We start from the raw sequence: 18577 nt of genomic DNA on the forward strand, positions 1-18577 counted from the left end.
GAGGTGTCCTCTATATTCTACAAGTGGAGTGGCTACATTTGAGGAAACAAAAGTATTTTCCTACTGACCGACAAGGCTCTTGTGACCCAACAGATCGGGCCGCACTGGTATTTCCAATATGGACTCCAAAGAGCCAGAATAAACAACAATTTATCGAGTCATAAGAACACATATGAACTTGAAAATATGGCTCTTTGAAGAAAAAAGTTACAATCTACAGTTAAGTGCGGGATAGGCTCGGAGACCATAGACAGACCTGGATCATAAAAACATGGGTAAACTGGAGAGTGAGTACGCAACAGATGCAGGAGGAATTTGGGCGTTTTCTATTGTGTTTTGAAAGTTAGCGTTAGGGTTCTATTTGCAGACACCCCATAAAGCACGATTAGGAACTTGGCAGTTTAATGCCTTTACACGCATTCCAAAATTCATAAATTAAAAAGAAAAAAAAAAAAAAAAAATTGTTTGCAAACAAGTCGATTTGTGATAACATGTCATGTGACAAATAAAAGTCACTGGCAGATCAGAAAAACAATATGGCTATAAAAGTTGACCGAAGTGAGAAAATGTGAAAGTCAAATGATCGTCCTGCTTGCACACCACCCAAAACTCATAACAGAGTTTTAACAATCGTAATCACATTAAGACTCCTGCGGATATAACAATAGTGGACACACTGGAAACAAAAAAGGTGTAACAAAGGAAAATTTTAGACGCACCTATTATGGCAAAGTTCTATTTAGTCATTTGCACATCAACTGCCAATAATTCGCAAAATCGAGTTAATAACATGTTGTATACAAAAACAAAACCAAGTTTGCTAACAATAAGAGAAAAAGGCTCATGCATATGAAATGAAATCCCTAGTCTTACAAACAACTACCAGGGGCTACTGCTATCCTGTTTTTCTAAAAAGCCATATACGCATTCATATTTTATACATTAACATGTTGTAGTATAGCACCGTTCTTACTTTCTTCCTAATTCCTATTACTGCATCGCTTGTTTTGCACTCCCTGCCCAGATCTTACTCGACATTTTCCACATATTTTAAAATTCATAACTGCAAAACAAGTTCGACGTCATTACAGGGAACATGCAACAAAAAAATAAAAGCCATTAGATGGCTTCACGGCTGCTGCATTAAAAAAATTGTACCATGAACAACTAAAGTAAATAACGGAGCACACCACATAAACAACCAAAACCTAATGACCATTAGTTGAAATTATATTTTGCTCTCGTTCAAAAATTAGATTTGAGGAAGTGAACCATTTGACAAAACGGAAATACTTCCCCAGACAGTTACAGTTTATGACATAGAGAGAGATATATATATATATATATATATATATATATATATATCTATATCTATCTATATATATAAATATAATAAATAAAAAAATCACACAGGCAGCATTCCAAGATTTTGCATGTAAACATCTAGGGCAGTCTAAATCCTCTATATTCCTCTGCTGGCATCAATCATAAGGCATAAGTGAAACTATGTCTTTGTAGTAGTAGTTCTATGAGAGGATTATTTTGCTGTGCCACATTATTTTGCTTCAGAGAATAGACCCAACAGCTCCGGAGACACAGTGGTGACATACTATATGTACATGCTTAAAACATGCCTGCACAAGAGAGATCTAAAGAATTAACTTTCATTTTTAAACCGCCTCATGGATACAGAATCAAAGTACTCAGAAATGGCAAGGAATTATATCCACATATGCAGTTTCGAAAACAAGCAGTGTCTCTTTATTTTCAGATAAAGACTTGGTTTACATAAAGGTGTACTGTTTCATCAATTAAATAGTGTCGTAAACATCACAAATTCGATATGACCAAGTGGTTTTATTCAGCTACCTGGACATGTCAACTGTCAGCGTCCTTAGTAGGTGTGCAGATGTTTACCATGATACCTTCATTCCTGTATAAACATTTACAAAGCAAAGGAGTACATTATAAGCACGACTCGAGATGACTGGCTTCAAGTATTGAAAAACCTACCTTTGTTATAGTCCGCCCACTATAACCATCATAAAATGTGATTTCCAAGTATCTGCAACACTTGTAATTTTCACAAGTATTACTCAATTTAATACATGACCATGAACAAACTTATGACAGCATAGAATCGTCATCTACGGAATCAACGTACTGAGAGAACTTTGGGCCAACTCAGTCGTTGAGTTGCATCTAAAAGTTGGACTTGTAGCACTCAAAGGTGTGCGTTATCACATCAATCATGTGACAGCATGAAATTATAGGCTGAATAGTCGGTAGGCTGTCGCTGCGCATTTGATTCGGAGCTTTTAATAAATGCTGATAACATTATTCAAACCTTAAATTCTTTAAGACAATAATTCCAATTTAAGATAGAAAATTTTAAATTCTGCCAATAAAGGGCGTACGATCTAATTAGTCCAGACAATATACTAAACCAGTGTATTTAAAGTTTACAACTTGACCAGGAAGGTACAAGTTCGTTTCCTAATTGTCCTGTTCTCGACCGATATAATAAACCGTTGGTTTATACAGCTGGAAAAAATAAACCTTCACTCTTCTCTACAGGCAAAATTAAACCAAGAAAAAACACCAAACCAGACTGACAACCATCGACAGTGTATGAAAGACGTTTTCATGTGAATCATGAACCGAATGCATGTTAAATCAGCAAAGTATAAAATACAGGAATAAAAGTCTGATCCATTTTGTCTTACCAACTTTTTCATCTGATGACCCCCTTGTGGACAACTTTCAGTTCTTAGTGGCTAGAATAACCCTCCAACAATGTAAGGGCATCAACTTTAGCCTTTCTCCGTTGGATCAAAATTAGCTCACATTCCTTCTCCGATGCTGAACTCTAAAAAATAAAATTCTAGCAAAGAATTACTTTTAGTAAATAGGTGTTCAAATCAATCATTTCTTCATAACTGTTTGGTGAAAACATTAAAAAGAGGTACAAACATCGAAAAACAGTTAAATTTTAATTTAGCATTCTACAAACAATGAAAGGCCTAGTTGCTATACATACAATTTTAGAGGCAAAAAATAAAATAATTTTAAGCAATTCCTTCCTCATTACAGCAGTTTCTTCTTGATGCGTCGTCCTCCAGAAACGGGCATTCTTCCTGAACACTCGAATGAACTTAGGTTGCCTCATTCAATGTAAGGGATGACCTCACCACTAGCTCGATATTACAACTGACACAAAGCAGTAACACTCAAGTACAGAATACAAAAGTATACCATTTTACTGCTATATTTAACAAACTGCTATATGTAATCCATTTACTAGGCAAATTACAGATTTATGAAGATGTCCCGAATAGTAGAACTGCATTCTCCGCAAGAGACGATAGTGAAATGAGGGGAATTGCATTAACTGCTGCGGTAGTCAAACAAGGCCACAGCATTTCACCTGAAGTCGAATGCCTCCCCCTAATGGTCACTTATTGGAAAATGCAACGAAAAAACCCACAACGGTCGCGAATAAGCCTTTTAAAAATCTATATCTCGATATGACCAGTACAAATTGTATATGGTGCTTGACGACCAAAGCTCTGCAACGAAAAAACCCACAACGGTCGCGAATAAGCCTTTTAAAAATCTATATCTCGATATGACCAGTACAAATTGTATATGGTGCTTGACGACCAAAGCTCTGCAATACAGTCTGATACCGTCGTGGCAAGGACATTCCTGGGTAAGGCCCTGTATTGTTCAACATCTGTCTCGGAATACGACCCTGAAGATAGGGCGACAATCCGATTTTTCCCCCTGAATAATAAAAGTCACATACATTAGGTTCAAAATCCCCAGACACTAACACCGTGTAACAGCCTGGTGCCAAAGTGGCGCTATCTGGAAAACAGTTCACTGGGGTGGAAACATTTGAAAAATAGGATTCTTTATTTGCGTAATGGAGGACTGTGCTTCTACGGACACTGAATAATTAACTACTCCAGGTACGCATGTAAACAAACTAAAAACCATTAAAATTATAAGACCACCTTTGATTGGAAAGTTTTAAAGTAGGTATTTTCTGGTAGCACATTTTCGGGGAGAAGTGTCAAGGGGTTGACCTGCATTTAAGTGAGGAATTGTTTAAAAGATCTGGTAAAGGAACAACTTTGAACATTGTGTAAATCTTAAGTGTCAGCTCGGGTAGAGAAGCTTAGTTAACTGGAGTCTGAAGAATAAGTAATAAAATGCGCTCATTGTTAAATTCAATGATACTCCCGATGGTCAAGAAATGTACGAACAACGAAAAAAAAAAAAAAACACAAAGATGAGATTATTTTTCATTTTTAAATCTAGGTCCCCCGGCAACATTTGTTCTAAATTAAAAAAACTCCAGTATGCCAAAACACGCTGTGGTTACTTTGAAGCTGTTGAAAACGGGAAAACTGTACTTGAAGACTATTTAAATTAAAAAATACAAACTTAAAGAAAAGGTCCTGTCTCAGGAAAGATCATCTAAACACAGATTATAAACAGATTAAAGACCAGACTATTCAAACACAAGCAGGGAATGAAGTTCCTAGTCAATGAACACTTTCGAAACTACCAAGACAGTGAGCACGCGCAGACAATTTAACACATTTGAAGTTCCGTCGCTCTGGTGTTCTAGAGGGAGCCATGAAATGTTTTGCAGGTATGAAACGCTTCAAAGAATAAATGAATACATCTCCTTAGCCAAACTAATTTCCCATGCTTTTTAGACGGGTTATTTGTTGCAAACTGCATGTAATGACTTAAAAATTTATGGATTACTAAATATCATCCACAGCTTGGAAAACCTGTCAAATTAGTCACAAAAACACACTGTTTAAATCCTGAGAAGGGGAGTGCTTTTATAGAAGTCTAATAAGTGCTGGTGCAATTTGTTGCAGCCAATAAAACAGTCTGCATTCAGAATACAGATGCTTTGCAGGTTACAGGAATATGTGAAGATGGAGTACACAGAACTGACTCAATATGAAATATTTCAAATATGGTGAGAAAGACTCAAAAACTACGGCTTGCTACTTAATGTGCAGTTAAGCATCTTTGACCCCCCACTGGCATTTGGCAGACACTTATTTGAGTCACAAAGCAGCTTCAACCACCATCGGACTATCTGACTAACTTTCACATTACTATTTGCCCCCAAAGTTGATAGGTATATCGTCAAGAGTAGAAGCACTTCTATTTACTACAATCCAAAAAGGGTAGGACGGAATCTACTGTAGTGCCTACTAAAGAGGTGTTCAATAATCCCAAGCCAAATTTAAAAATGCATCTAATTTTGCAATTATAAACAGAGGGAAAAATACCTACTGGAACGCACTTTTATGAAGTTGGCCATATGTAATTAACAGTGCGACAAGGCCTTTCTTTTTAAGCAAGTTGTAGCCCAGAGGCTTATGCTGGACGCCTATGGACTTCAGAGCAAACACCTGGCACATTAAGCATGACAATGTTTCAAGAAATATGGCCCCAAAACTAGATATGCTTCCAATGATATGCAACTATAAAATCCGAATTCCTTAAAGGGCCATTTGAGAATGAAATCAGAAAATGTGCCTTCAAAAGAATGTAGAAAAATATGATACAATGAACCGCCTTGAACGATCGTGAAGTTTAGCAACTGGTGGCAAGGAGTTTTCCTAACTGAGGAAATGATCTACCTGAAGAATCACATGCATTACACCGCTAGGAAAAATCTCTTAATATCTGGTCCACAATTCTTTAAAGCAAGTTGTACAGATGAGATTCTGTATAAGGGTTTCTTAGAGAACCCCAAAGATACGTGTGGGGACGGATAGAAGGGATCAATTGCATTAATGTTATTGTTTTGATTTCCATCCCTAAATGACTTCCCCTTACTCATGGAGAAAAAAGGGGGGGGTGCAAAGAAACAAAGAAAACCCCATTATTGGCAAATAAAATTTTTTGATTAAGGGGAAGGAGGTCCGTCATTGCAAAACTAAACAATGGGTTTAGGTCCTTTGCATATTATCCATTAGTAACAAAGGTTTTAGATGAACTCAAAGCTGGGAGCATTGTTTCACAACACAGTGGTTGAGGAGATATCATGGTTTAATTTTAAAATGATTCGTATAAATAATTTAAGTGAAAGAAAGATGTGTCATAAGGTTTTTGAGTGCTAATATGACAATATTACGGAATAATTTGACTTGCATGGATTGGATTCTTCTGGGAATGGTAACGTTCACACAGGAATGTTTGGGGATGTGGCTATAAGGAAAGAAACAGCGCTGCATTTGGCACCCATTTTATGCAATTATTCTGGAACTGAAGTAAGAGCACGGACAATTTGGCATCTCTCCCAAAAATAAATACAATTATGGATTTTCTATGACATGCAATTGATGTCATACTGAATACGACATGTGAAACCACACAACAGCAATTAGAGCCACTGAACTTCCCTAGATTTATATTGGTGGTTAAAAGACTATTACTGCTTTCAAAGTAATATCTTTTGGGAAGGGATCCATGGTCAAGATACTAAAACATTAACTAAGTTCGCAAATCTTGAGGTCATCATCTTACTATGGAACAGACTAGAGTGCACATTTCAGCTAAGTTCTAGATCGGATTGATCCAGCTACTGTGGAAAGTAATTGGTCCCAAAGTTGAAAGCATAAGAGGTTAAATTATTTGTCAAAAGTACTGCAGAGTTGAGCTGTAGACTGCAAATTGTATTTTACTGTGTTTGGTTGAAGTAGATGGTGTGTAGAAAAATCTGTTGGGAGTATGCCTGCCAACACCCTTTTGGGCCTCTACCCAGGAGTTGTATTCCCTACCATGTAAAGAGCAATTCACAGGTCAACCATGTTCTAAAAAAATGAAATATGTGCCCAAGAAACAAATATGAAGTCATATTGAACATGAATAATAATTTTTAGTAAATTGAATAATATGTACTGTTTCCTGTAGAAAGCGAACTAAGGAAAATGTCACTTACCCAGTGTACATCTGTTCGTGGCATTAGTCGCTGCAGATTCACATGCTGTGCACATCCCGCCATCTGGTGTTGGGCTCGGAGTGTTACAAGTTGTTTTTCTTCGAAGAAGTCTTTTCGAGTCACGAGACCGAGGGACTCCTCCCATTTCGATTCCATTGTGCATGGGCGTCGACTCCATCTTAGATTGTTTTCCCCGCAGAGGGTGAGGTAGGAGTTGTGTATGCTAGTAATAGTGCCCATGCAATGGAGTGAATGCTTATGCACATAATAAAGTTTCAAGTAATCTATTTACAAATGTACAAATGTTTAAGATCTACTTCTAAACGGCTACAGGCTCCCTGGGAGGCGGGTGGGCGCATGTGAATCTGCAGCGACTAATGCCACAAACAGATGTACACTGGGTAAGTGACATTTTCCGTTCGATGGCATGTGTAGCTGCAGATACACATGCTGTGCATAGACTAGTAAGCAGTTATCTCCCCAAAAGCGGTGGTTCAGCCTGTAGGAGTTGAAGTAGTTTGGAATAATGTTCTTAGTACAGCTTGACCTAATGTTGCTTGTTGTGCAGTTAGCACATCTACACAGTAGTGCTTGGTAAATGTATGAGGCGTAGACCATGTCGCTGCCTTACATATTTCGTTCATTGGAAAATTTCCTAGAAAGGCCATGGTAGCACCTTTCTTTCTGGTTGAGTGTGCCTTTGGTGTAATAGGCAGTTCTCTTTTAGCTTTAAGATAGCAGGTTTGAATGCACCTAACTATCCATCTAGCAATGCCTTGTTTTGAAATTGGATTTCCTGTATGAGGTTTTTGAAAGGCAATAAATAGTTGTTTTGTCTTTCGAATTAGTTTTGTTCTGTCAATGTAGTACATTAGTGCTCTCTTGATGTCTAATGTATGTAGTGCTCTTTCAGCTACAGAATCTGGCTGTGGGAAGAACACTGGTAATTCTACCGTTTGATTCAAGTGGAACGGTGAGATTACTTTTGGTAAAAAATTGGGATTTGTTCGTAGAACAACTTTATTTTTGTGTATTTGAATAAATGGTTCTTGAATGGTAAACGCTTGAATTTCACTCACTCTTAGAGATGTGATGGCAATTAAAAATGCAACTTTCCACGTTAAGTATTGCATTTCACAAGAGTGCATGGGCTCAAAAGGTGGGCCCATGAGTCGTGTTAAGACAATGTTGAGGTTCCATGAAGGAACTGGTGGCGTTCTTGGTGGTATAATTCTCTTTAGGCCTTCCATAAACGCTTTTATGACTGGTATCCTAAATAATGAAGTTGAGTGCGTAATTTGCAGGTAAGCTGAAATTGCAGCAAGATGTATTTTTATGGAAGAGAAAGCTAGTTTTCCTTTTTGCAGATGTAGTAAGTATCCTACTATATCTTTTGTAGATGCGTGTAACGGTTGAATTTGATTATTATGGCAGTAATAGACAAATCTTTTCCATTTATTTGCATAGCAGTGTCTAGTGGTAGGCTTTCTAGCCTGTTTTAGGACCTCCATACATTCTTGTGTGAGGTGTAAGTGTCCGAATTCTAGGATTTCAGGAGCCAAATTGCTAGATTCAGCGATGCTGGATTTGGATGCCTGATCTGTTGTTTGTGTTGTGTTAACAGATCTGGTCTGTTTGGTAGTTTGACATGAGGTACTACTGACAGGTCTAGTAGTGTGGTGCACCAAGGTTGCCTTGCCCATGTTGGTGCTATTAGTATGAGTTTGAGTTTGTTTTGACTCAACTTGTTTACCAGATATGGAAGGAGTGGGAGAGGGGGGAAAAGCGTAAGCAAATATCCCTGACAAGTTCATCCATAGCGCATTGCCCTGAGACTAATGTTGTGGGTACCTGGATGCGAAGTTTTGGCATTTTGAGTTTTCCTTTGTTGCAAATAGATCTATTTGTGGTGTTCCCCAAATTTGGAAGTAAGTGTTCAGTATTTGGGGGTGAATCTCCCATTCGTGGATCTGTTGGTGATCCCGTGAGAGATTGTCTGCTAACTGATTCTGAATTCCTGGAATAAATTGTGCTATTAGGCGAATGTGGTTGTGAATCGCCCAATGCCATATTTTCTGCGTTAGGAGACACAACTGTGTTGAGTGTGTCCCTCCTTGTTTGTTTAGGTAGTACATTGTTGTCATGTTGTCTGTTTTGACAAGAATGTATTTGTGGGTTATCATGGGTTGAAATGCTTTCAGCGCTAGAAATACCGCTAACAGTTCTAGGTGATTTATGTGTAACTGTTTTTGCTGTATGTTCCATTGTCCTTGGATGCTGTGATGATTGAGGTGTGCTCCCCACCCTGTCATGGAAGCATCTGTTATCACATATTGTGGCACTGGGTCTTGGAAAGGCCGCCTTTGGTTTAAATTTATACTGTTCCACCATTGAAGCAAGATGTATGTTTGGCGGTCTATCAACACCAGATCTAAAAGCTGACCCTGTGCTTGTGACCATTGTGATGCTAGGCACTGTTGTAAGGGCTGCATGTGTAACCTTGCATTTGGGACAATGGCTATGCATGAGGACATCATGCCTAGTAGTTTCTGTATTATTTTGACTTGTACTTTTTGTTTTGGATACAAGGCTTGTATTACATTGTGAAATGTTTGTACTCTTTGTGGACTTGGAGTAGCAATCCCTTTTGCTGTGTTGATTGTTGCTCCCAAGTATTGCTGTGTTTGGCACGGCTGCAGGTGTGACTTTGCGTAGTTGATTGAGAAACCTAGTTTGTGTAGGGTTTCTATGACATATTTTGTGTGTTGTGAACACCGTTTTTGCGTATTGGTTTTGATTAACCAATCGTCTAGGTATGGGAACACATGTATTTGCTGCCTTCTGATATGTGCAGCTACTACTGCCAGGCATTTTGTAAAAACCCTTGGTGCAGTTGTTATTCCGAATGGCAACACTTTGAATTCCAAGGGATACATTACCAATTCAAACCTTAGGTGCTTTCTGTGTGAAGGATGTATTGGTATATGGAAATATGCATCCTTTAGGTCTAGTGTTGTCATGTAGTCTTGTTGTTTGAGCAGTGGGATTACGTCTTGTAGAGTAACCATATGAAAATGGTCTGATTTGATGTAGGTATTTAATGTTCTGAGATCTAGTATCGGTCTCAGGCTTTTGTCCTTTTTGGGTATCAGGAAGTACAGTGAGTAAACTCCTGTGTTTAATTGATCTTTTGGTACTAATTCTATTGCTTCTTTCTGTAGCAATGCCTGAAATTCTAGTCCTAGACGATCTATATGTTGTTTTGACATATTGTGTGTTTTCGGTGGGACGTTTGGAGGGAATTTGAGAAACCATGCTGGATAATTGGAATTATCCAACCATGCTGGATAATTGCTAAGACCCAAGTGTCTGTTGTTATTTCCACCCAATGTGTGTAAAACTTGTTTAGTCTCCCCCCCCCACAGGTGTTATGTGTTGGGGATTTGTGACCTTGAAGTCACTGTTTGTTTTGAGGAGTTTTGGGACTTTGGAACTTTCCTCTGTTTCTTTGAAACTGTCCTCCTCTATATTGTCCCCAAAAACCTCCCCGCTGATACTGGCTTTGGTAAGTGGGCTTTGTTTGTGAGGTTGTGGCTTCTGTGGTTTGCCCTCGAAATCCCCCTCGGAATTGTGTTTTCCGAAATGTGCCTCTGCTCTGCGGGGAGTAGAGGGCGCCCATGGCTTTGGCCGTGTCAGTGTCTTTTTTAAGTTTTTCAATTGCAGTGTCCACTTCCAGCCCAAACAACTGCTGTCCGTTGAATGGCATATTCAGCACAGCTTGCTGTATCTCTGGTTTAAATCCTGATGTACGCAGCCATGCATGCCTCCTTATGGTTACTGCTGTGTTGACAGTTCTAGCAGCTGTGTCTGCAGCATCCATTGCTGATCGAATTTGATTATTGGAGATATTTTGTCCCTCTTCGACCACTTGCTGCGCTCTTTTTTGAAACTCCTTTGGCAAGTGTTCAATAAGGTGTTGCATCTCGTCCCAATGGGCCCTATCATATCTGGCTAGCAAAGCTTGCGAATTTGCAATACGCCACTGGTTTGCTGCCTGTGCCGCCACCCTTTTGCCTGCTGCGTCAAATTTTCTACTCTCTTTATCTGGAGGTGGCGCGTCTCCTGAGGTATGAGAGTTGGCTCTTTTGCGCGCTGCTCCAACTACAACAGAGTCTGGTGATAGCTGTTGTGCGATGTACACTGGGTCTGTTGGTGGCAGTTTATATTTTTAATCTACTCTTGGGGTAATGGCTCTCCCTTTGACAGGCTCTTCAAACACCTGTTTGGAGTGTTTTAGCATTCCGGGCAACATTGGCAGACTTTGATATTGACTGTGCGTAGACGACCGTGTATTAAAAAGGAAGTCATCTTCAATGGGTTCTGAGTGAAGCCTGACATTGTGAAATGCTGCTGCCCTTGCTACCACTTGAATGTAGCCTGTACTATCCTCAGGTGGCGAGGGTCTTGCTGGATAGCACTGAGGACTATTGTCTGACACTGGTGCGTCGTAAAGGTCCCATGCGTCAGGGTCATCTGGACTCATCCCCGTATGTGTTTGGGATTGCATCATTGGTGGAGTGGCTACCGGTGATAGTTGTGGAGAGTGATGTGGGGATGGTGGTGGTGTTATTTGTTTAGCCACTTTTGCTTGTGGTTGTTTGTCCTTGTTTTGGAAGGCAAGTTTTCGTTTCATTCTGATTGGGGGAAGAGTGCTGATCTTCCCTGTATCTTTTTGAATAAAGAGCCGCCTTTGCGTGTGATCTGGCTCTATTGTTTGCAATTCCTCTTCAAATCTGTGTCTTCATTTGAGAGGACAGTCCTTGTTCCTCTGAATAGGAACTAATTTTCGGTTCGGATGCCGGATGTTTCGGCACCGAAACCTTTTCTGCTGCTTTCTTCGGCTCCGACAAAATCTTTTTTCTTTTCGGCGTCGTGCCCTCTCGGTGCCGACCAACTTCGGTGCCGCTGTCTCGGTGCCGAATCTTTTCGGAGCCACTCTCTCGGGCCCGAGATTGCTGCGTGCCTGTATCTCGACTGGAGTCGGATGACTTCGACACCAGCTCGCCCTTTTTCGGTGCCGATGGACGGTCACCTACTTTTCGGGTTAAGCCATGGCCTGTTGGCGGTGGCGCCCCCTGGGCTTTGGCAGTCTTTCCGTGAGTTTTTTGTTTCGACGTCCTACTCACGGTTTTCGGCGTTTCTTCGGGATCGACCTCCTCTGAGTCCGATTCCTGGATGGAGAATGTTTCTTCCTCCTCCTCGAAACACCCTTGTCCTGTCGGCGCGGACACCATTTGCAGTCTTCTTGCTCTTCGGTCCCTGAGTGTCTTCCTCGACCGAAACGCTCGACAGGCCTCACAAGTATCCTCCCTGTGTTCCGGTGACAAACACAAGTTACAGACCAGGTGTTGATCTGTATATGGATACTTGCTATGGCATTTTGGACAGAAGCGGAATGGGGTCCGTACCATCAGCCTTGAAGAGACACGTGGCCGGGCCGACCAGGCCCCGACGGGAATCGAAAAACCCCAAAGGGCCACCGGAGCTCTTCTCATTTCGGTGTCGATCTGTTGTAACTAACCCGATACCGAATGCAAACAATACAGACGATTTTTCCGAGATTCTAACTAACTTTCCGACCCGAAACACGGAGCGAAAAGGAACACGTCCGAACCCGATGGCGGAAAAAAAAACAATCTAAGATGGAGTCAACGCCCATGCGCAATGGAATCGAAATGGGAGGAGTCCCTCGGTCTCGTGACTCGAAAAGACTTCTTCTAAGAAAAACAACTTGTAACACTCCGAGCCCAACACCAGATGGCGGGATGTGCACAGCATGTGTATCTGCAGCTACACATGCCATCGAACATATACATTTCAAATTACTGGAAGGGTCCAGTTTAAAGAGCATGTAAAGAATTCAACAGTAACCATGTACTAACAAGAATTTAATGCAGAAGTGCTGTCTGTTCAACAAAATGAAATTAAGTAATTTTGGAAAATTGCCTGGAGCAGACGCTGAACTGTTGGGAAGCAACACATTCTTTAAATCTGGGGTACACAAATCTCCTCCAATTACAAGGTCTCCCACAGTTCAGGGTACACCTATATGTAGCTGCTAGCTAAAAAGGAATTGAGGTCTATTAAATGCATTAATTCTGCCTGGAACACAGTATTCTATGGGGTTAAGTTAGCGAGACCCAATTCTGCAGAGAGATGCCGTTTGTGATAGGAATACTGCGACATGTTTGATGTATAGATGTTTGTAATCATTACAATTATAGGTACATGTGCTGATCATTGGCAGGTCATGAAGTTCAATTACTAGCCTTTTTGTATACATTCTAGAACTCCTTATGTGCAAATTTGTAATTTGGTTTTACTTTGTTGCATTTTGATATTGCAAACGGATTTTAGCAAAACAAAACAAACGAGGTCACAAGTAGTTTCACAAACTCTAAGCTTGTGGAATGAAACCCTTCTCTAAACACAGCACTAGCAGAAACTTTTCACCTTGGCCCAGACAATGGAAATCGAAGACTAAAAGGTACTGTATGGAAAAAAAGAGAACTTCAGTAGATATGTAATCTGCTGAATTCTGGATAGGAGGAAACCTCAGGGATTTTCTGGAAGAGTTCCAAGGCAGAAGTAGAACAGTTGCATTCTTGCTGTAGCCACAGAAATGGGGTGAGGGAAAAAGATTTACCAAGAGCTTTTTACATGCATGCCTTGTGAATGTTTTCTAAGTCCAATAGTAACAACTAACTGTTGGAATACACCTTCAAAATGGAAAAGCAAGGAATACAAACTCCTCCAGACAAATGTTAACACCTCAAATACCAAATATTATCAACACTTTGCATGTGCAAAGAACTCTTCTTTACATTAATTTTACAATATATACATTCTAGAACTCGCCAGCAAAAATGTAGCACGTTATTTAAGCTAATTACAACACTATTCGAATGGCATAGTAAAAATAAAAAAATAAAAAATAAGTGGACATCCTGACAATACACTGTCAGAGCGCGGAAAACGCGCTCTGATAAAGTCACTTTGTGACTAAACACGTGTTGGCTGTCAAGTACAAACAACTGTAATAAGGCTGTCAAGTACGAAAAACTGTAATGAACTAAACGGAAGCATGAATGGATTTGAGTTTTCGAAATAAAAGAAGATTTAACACAAGACTGAACTGTCTGGAACATATGACTTCTTGGCTCTCTACTGTTCGCATATGGTTTGGTTTGGTGCTTTGGTTGTGATGTGTAAAGACAAAACCCTTGCCTGGCCAGATCATTAATTTTAACTGTTCCGACTCCATACCATGATGATGGGGATTAATGTAAAAAAAAATATATATATATATATATGTTTTTTAACAAATAGCCATTTTGTTTCCATTAAACAAATATGATGTGGTAACTGTTTACCAGAGTCCATATGATTGGGAGCCCAAAGAAATCTTAAATACTAGAGGGGTGTGAAATTAGAGTAATTTTGTGTAGCGTAATTATGTGCAATTACTGTGGAATTACACATATTTAAGATAAATGTATCTAGCTCTCAAACACTTTGTTGGGATTTGGTAGTTTGGTGCTAAAAAAAAAAAAAAATACCTAAAAGACCCACTTGAAGAAAAAAAAAACATAATAATAATAATAATAATACTACATGAAATGTTTGTTGGCTGCCCACACTAGCAGAACTGCCCCTCAAGTTAAACACTGCCACTCATGGACGGCTTTGTAAGTTCAAGCTAAAAAGTTATTGAACAGTTCACTCTATTGAAAAACCTAAATGAAATGCCTCTCACGTTCCAAAATTATCTGTACTGTACACCTTGCGTTAAGATTTCACCATGTAGCTCAATGTGATCGCCATAATTTTGCATACATTTGTTATGTGAAATTACCAAAATTATGCCAGTTACACAGGTGTAATTAATATTTACCACAGGCCAAATAAACACTCAATTACAGTACAATTGTAATGTTCCACACCTCTCAAGGACTATCTTCGAGGTGTACTTTTGTGAAGGTGGTTCCCATATTGTAACATAAAAACAAAACTAGTGGACCTAATTGCATATTATAGAGACATCATGCTTTTGATAAAGGCTCACTGACAGAAGAGTTTGAAAAACATGCAGCGTTGGAAATAGAAGAGCTGAAGAAAGGGAACAGCCACAAATATAAAACCAGATGTGGCTTTGATGATAAGTGTCTTGCCATACAGTTCATTCAGAATAGATAGATGTCTCTTGTGCCAATACAGGAAACAAGAACATGGAACTTACTTGTAATCCCAATTCTCTGTGGTGTCCTCATTCTAGCAATCATATTAATACTACTAACGCCAGAATACATTTTCAAAGAAATCTCTTTAGGGGTAAAAGCTTTTGAGCAGATGCCAAGTTAAGTAACATATCTGTAAGATTTTGCTTAAATTCTGAAAACAAGCAAAAGGGCTGAGCAATGATGGAAATGGAACTATGCAGTTTGCTGCATCAGGAGATTTAAAAGGTCCCTTCCCTTTATGAACACTTAGTCAATGCAAATTTATTATGAAGGATCGGGAAGGATTTTCAATACCTTATCCATTACCCTTAATGTTACCCAGGAGGCAGTAATTAATGAGGAACTACGACAGGAAGAATTTAACTGCCCCCGCTCTATTATGGAATCTCCAATACAGTTCATTAAATTAAAGAGGTCCTCCTCTTAGGAGGTGGGTGACTTCGGTGAGTGGCATGACAGCTAAATATCGACTCTGCACACCCTAGAAACAACCACTTCAATTCTCATGAGTAATGTTTCTATCAAGTCTTTTGTTGAAGTAAGTGGTCTGTTAGACGTCTGAGGCATGAAGTGATGCATGATACCATATATCTGGCTGTAGACTACATAAATGTAACCAAAGTTTGAGAGAAGGCTACACTTCGTTACCAGGACTAATGGTTTGTTGAGGTAGTACTCCGTGTTTTCACATCTAGAACAGAGAAACATTCTGCCAGAAAAATAGTTTGGGTAAGACAGCACAGAAACGGTTTGGTTTATGTGCAACTCTTAAAAGATCTACGAAAGGCAGGAAGTGCAAGCGCTCAAGAAACCATATAACAAAGCTTTACAAAAGGTCATGAAGCTGAAGGACCCTCAAGTTTGCAGACTAGTGGATGATGCAGCGACTATTATCGAGTTATGCTTAAAGAATTGAAGTTAACAATATGTAGCTGTTCAATAGAGGACCCCTTAACTAGATAGAGAAAGGACATTTCTATACCAAACAGTGAAGAGAGGACCTATTCACTGTAAGCAATACGCCAAAAGCTCCTTATCACATAGGTGGTGGAAAGGGATGTAAAAGAGGGACATTTCCCAAAAGCTGTAATGATCCTTGCAGTAAGTTTTATAGAAAAAAGGATGAATGTACTGAAGCATCCAAGATAAAAGATGCAGTATTCAGGTGATTTCCTTAGATAGGTGATACGGACTGTCTGGCAATCCCACGAGGTTACTTCGAAAGAAGAAATAAGCTGAGATACAATCATTGCGGTGGACAGTCCGATGTAACAAGGCTCATCTTCTGCTCGGACTGTTCAATGTTAAGGACTAGAAAAGACATAAAACTAAAGCATCGCCACTCATTTGGGCTCTGGATGTGAAGTATTTGTTTTTTTCTGCAGTAAACCGGTCCAACTATGGGGCTGCCTCGTTGGGAAGCATTTCAGCTGGCACGGTCTACTTTTGTCTTTGTATCAGTTAAGCTTACAAGTGTATCTGCTTTCGTGTTCTGCACACATTTGCTGCAACTGCAGATATTTAAGAGTCAATGCCTCGTAGTTCCTTAGTGACAATTCTGTGCCTCCTACTCGTATTAGGACATAGTACATTGTCATGTTGATATTCTGTCATTTTGTGCATCATGACAGAATATCAACATGAATGTTCAAATCGGTGGATGGGTACATGGACAGGTCTCAAGTACTATATACCACTGATGTGGTTAGAATTGTTCTTTTTGAGAACACATTCTTTCCTAGTTTAGATGGTCCCTGTCCTTGTCACATCCCAGTATGGATGAAGCGGTACTGAACCTCAAGGTTGCAGAGTTAATTCTAGAAAGAAATGTAAACATTTTTTGCAGGAACAAATTTAAGGAACAAAAGCCATCTAGGTTAGAAACAGTTTGTGCTTCCTGCTCTCTGGCGCATTCATTACTTATCTTCCAGGCATTGTTATAGCAATCTTAAGAGCAGTTGTGCATAACAAGCATCATAGAAGCCACAGACCCCTGACCCTGTAATTGAAGCACTCTGGCAGCAGAACATGATCTTCTGGTGACTTCAGCATTCAGTCTTAATGTGACAATTGTGTTTCATTCTCAATTATCCCAAATGATTTATCTTGAGACCAATATTTTGCATGATTTTATGAGTAAGTACAAAAGTCTCTCAGACTGCTTGCAAAAGTACATGGGGTGGAGCGCACTGACGTTTGCTGACCTGGTACTGCTGATCCTTAACGTTTTCTAGGCTTCACAATGCAACTTTAGGAACATGCATGTTGGAAGTCATAGGGAATGCATTCAGTCTCCCTTGTGCAGCCGGAACTACATTGAATGCCAGAAATGCATTTTAAACATCGTCTGTTTACCCATCTTATGCTTAAGGGTGGCTACAACTGTTTCATTCAGCTGCTTTTCGTTGCTTGAAAAGGGAAACGGGTGCTCGTGTTCCTTTATTATAAAGAACGTTCTCAGCAGCCAATTTCATAGTAGGGAAATGAAAAACCTCAGTCACCAAAGTAAAGATACTTGCTGTTCACGAGTGTACCGTTTTGATGAATCTTCCAGAATCTGAACATATCAATTCCGTACAATGGAAAGCACAAATTTGTCTTTCAATATTTTCTGGGCTGAAATAGTGTGAAATGTTTTCTCGAACTCATTGATGTGTGAAAAGGGTACGAGCGTCATTCATTTCCTTTCTGCGGTGTTGCAATACATTGATGGCAGGTTGACTCTGCTCCATCTTTTTGCTGGAAAAATCCTTTCTGCACTTGAGGGTTTTTGCCAATAATGATAAAAGGAGATGCACCACTTCGATGGAAACTGCTCGGAGTAGCAAGTGTGTACATTTGGGGGGGGCTTTCTTAGTTTAACTATAACATGGAGGAAGCGTATTGCTGAAAAGTAACCAAGTTTATTTTCCTGTCTTGGTTAGTAGAGTTTTAAAAGCCAAACAGCGCTAAACCTTCAGGGTCAATGCTAAATTCCAGAAGAGGAACCAGAGATACATCAGAAAGGTTTGACTTAATTGTCAACAATATTCAACCCTAGTCAGCCAGCAGTGCTACTTTTAAGCTCTCTAGAGGACATGCTTGCAAAAAAATCAATTGAAAGTCGAAATATCCATCCATCTCAAAGGAGATACTTATTGAAGATGAAGAATAAGCGTAACCACTTAAAGGTTGGCTACCCCATGAAATACTTCTCTATCATATGGTGCAGAGTGCATGCAGTGTCTTCCTTTCACGGAACAAGTATTTCAACTTCAATGATTAAGCTGGGATGTCATTCTTTGTTCCGGATGTG

General features: G+C 39.6%; 1 protein-coding gene across 4 annotated transcripts in view; it reads right to left on the minus strand.

The window, feature by feature from the left end:
* Window positions 1–18577, minus strand: part of TSC22D2 (TSC22 domain family member 2) — a 134912-nt gene that overhangs the window by 48413 nt on the left and 67922 nt on the right. For 2 of the 4 annotated variants that reach the window (XR_011199375.1, XR_011199376.1), the window contains one exon: window positions 2727–2884. The exons of 1 other annotated variant lie outside the window; for it this stretch is intronic. The gene's annotated coding sequence lies outside the window, so the exon portion shown is untranslated. Of the gene's footprint in view, window positions 1–1889; window positions 1934–2726; window positions 2885–18577 lie in introns of those variants that run through there. One more of the 4 variants, XR_011199377.1, reaches the window with a different exon arrangement.

Source organism: Pleurodeles waltl, chromosome 11, assembly GCF_031143425.1.
Source record: "Pleurodeles waltl isolate 20211129_DDA chromosome 11, aPleWal1.hap1.20221129, whole genome shotgun sequence".
Taxonomy (NCBI): domain Eukaryota; kingdom Metazoa; phylum Chordata; class Amphibia; order Caudata; family Salamandridae; genus Pleurodeles; species Pleurodeles waltl.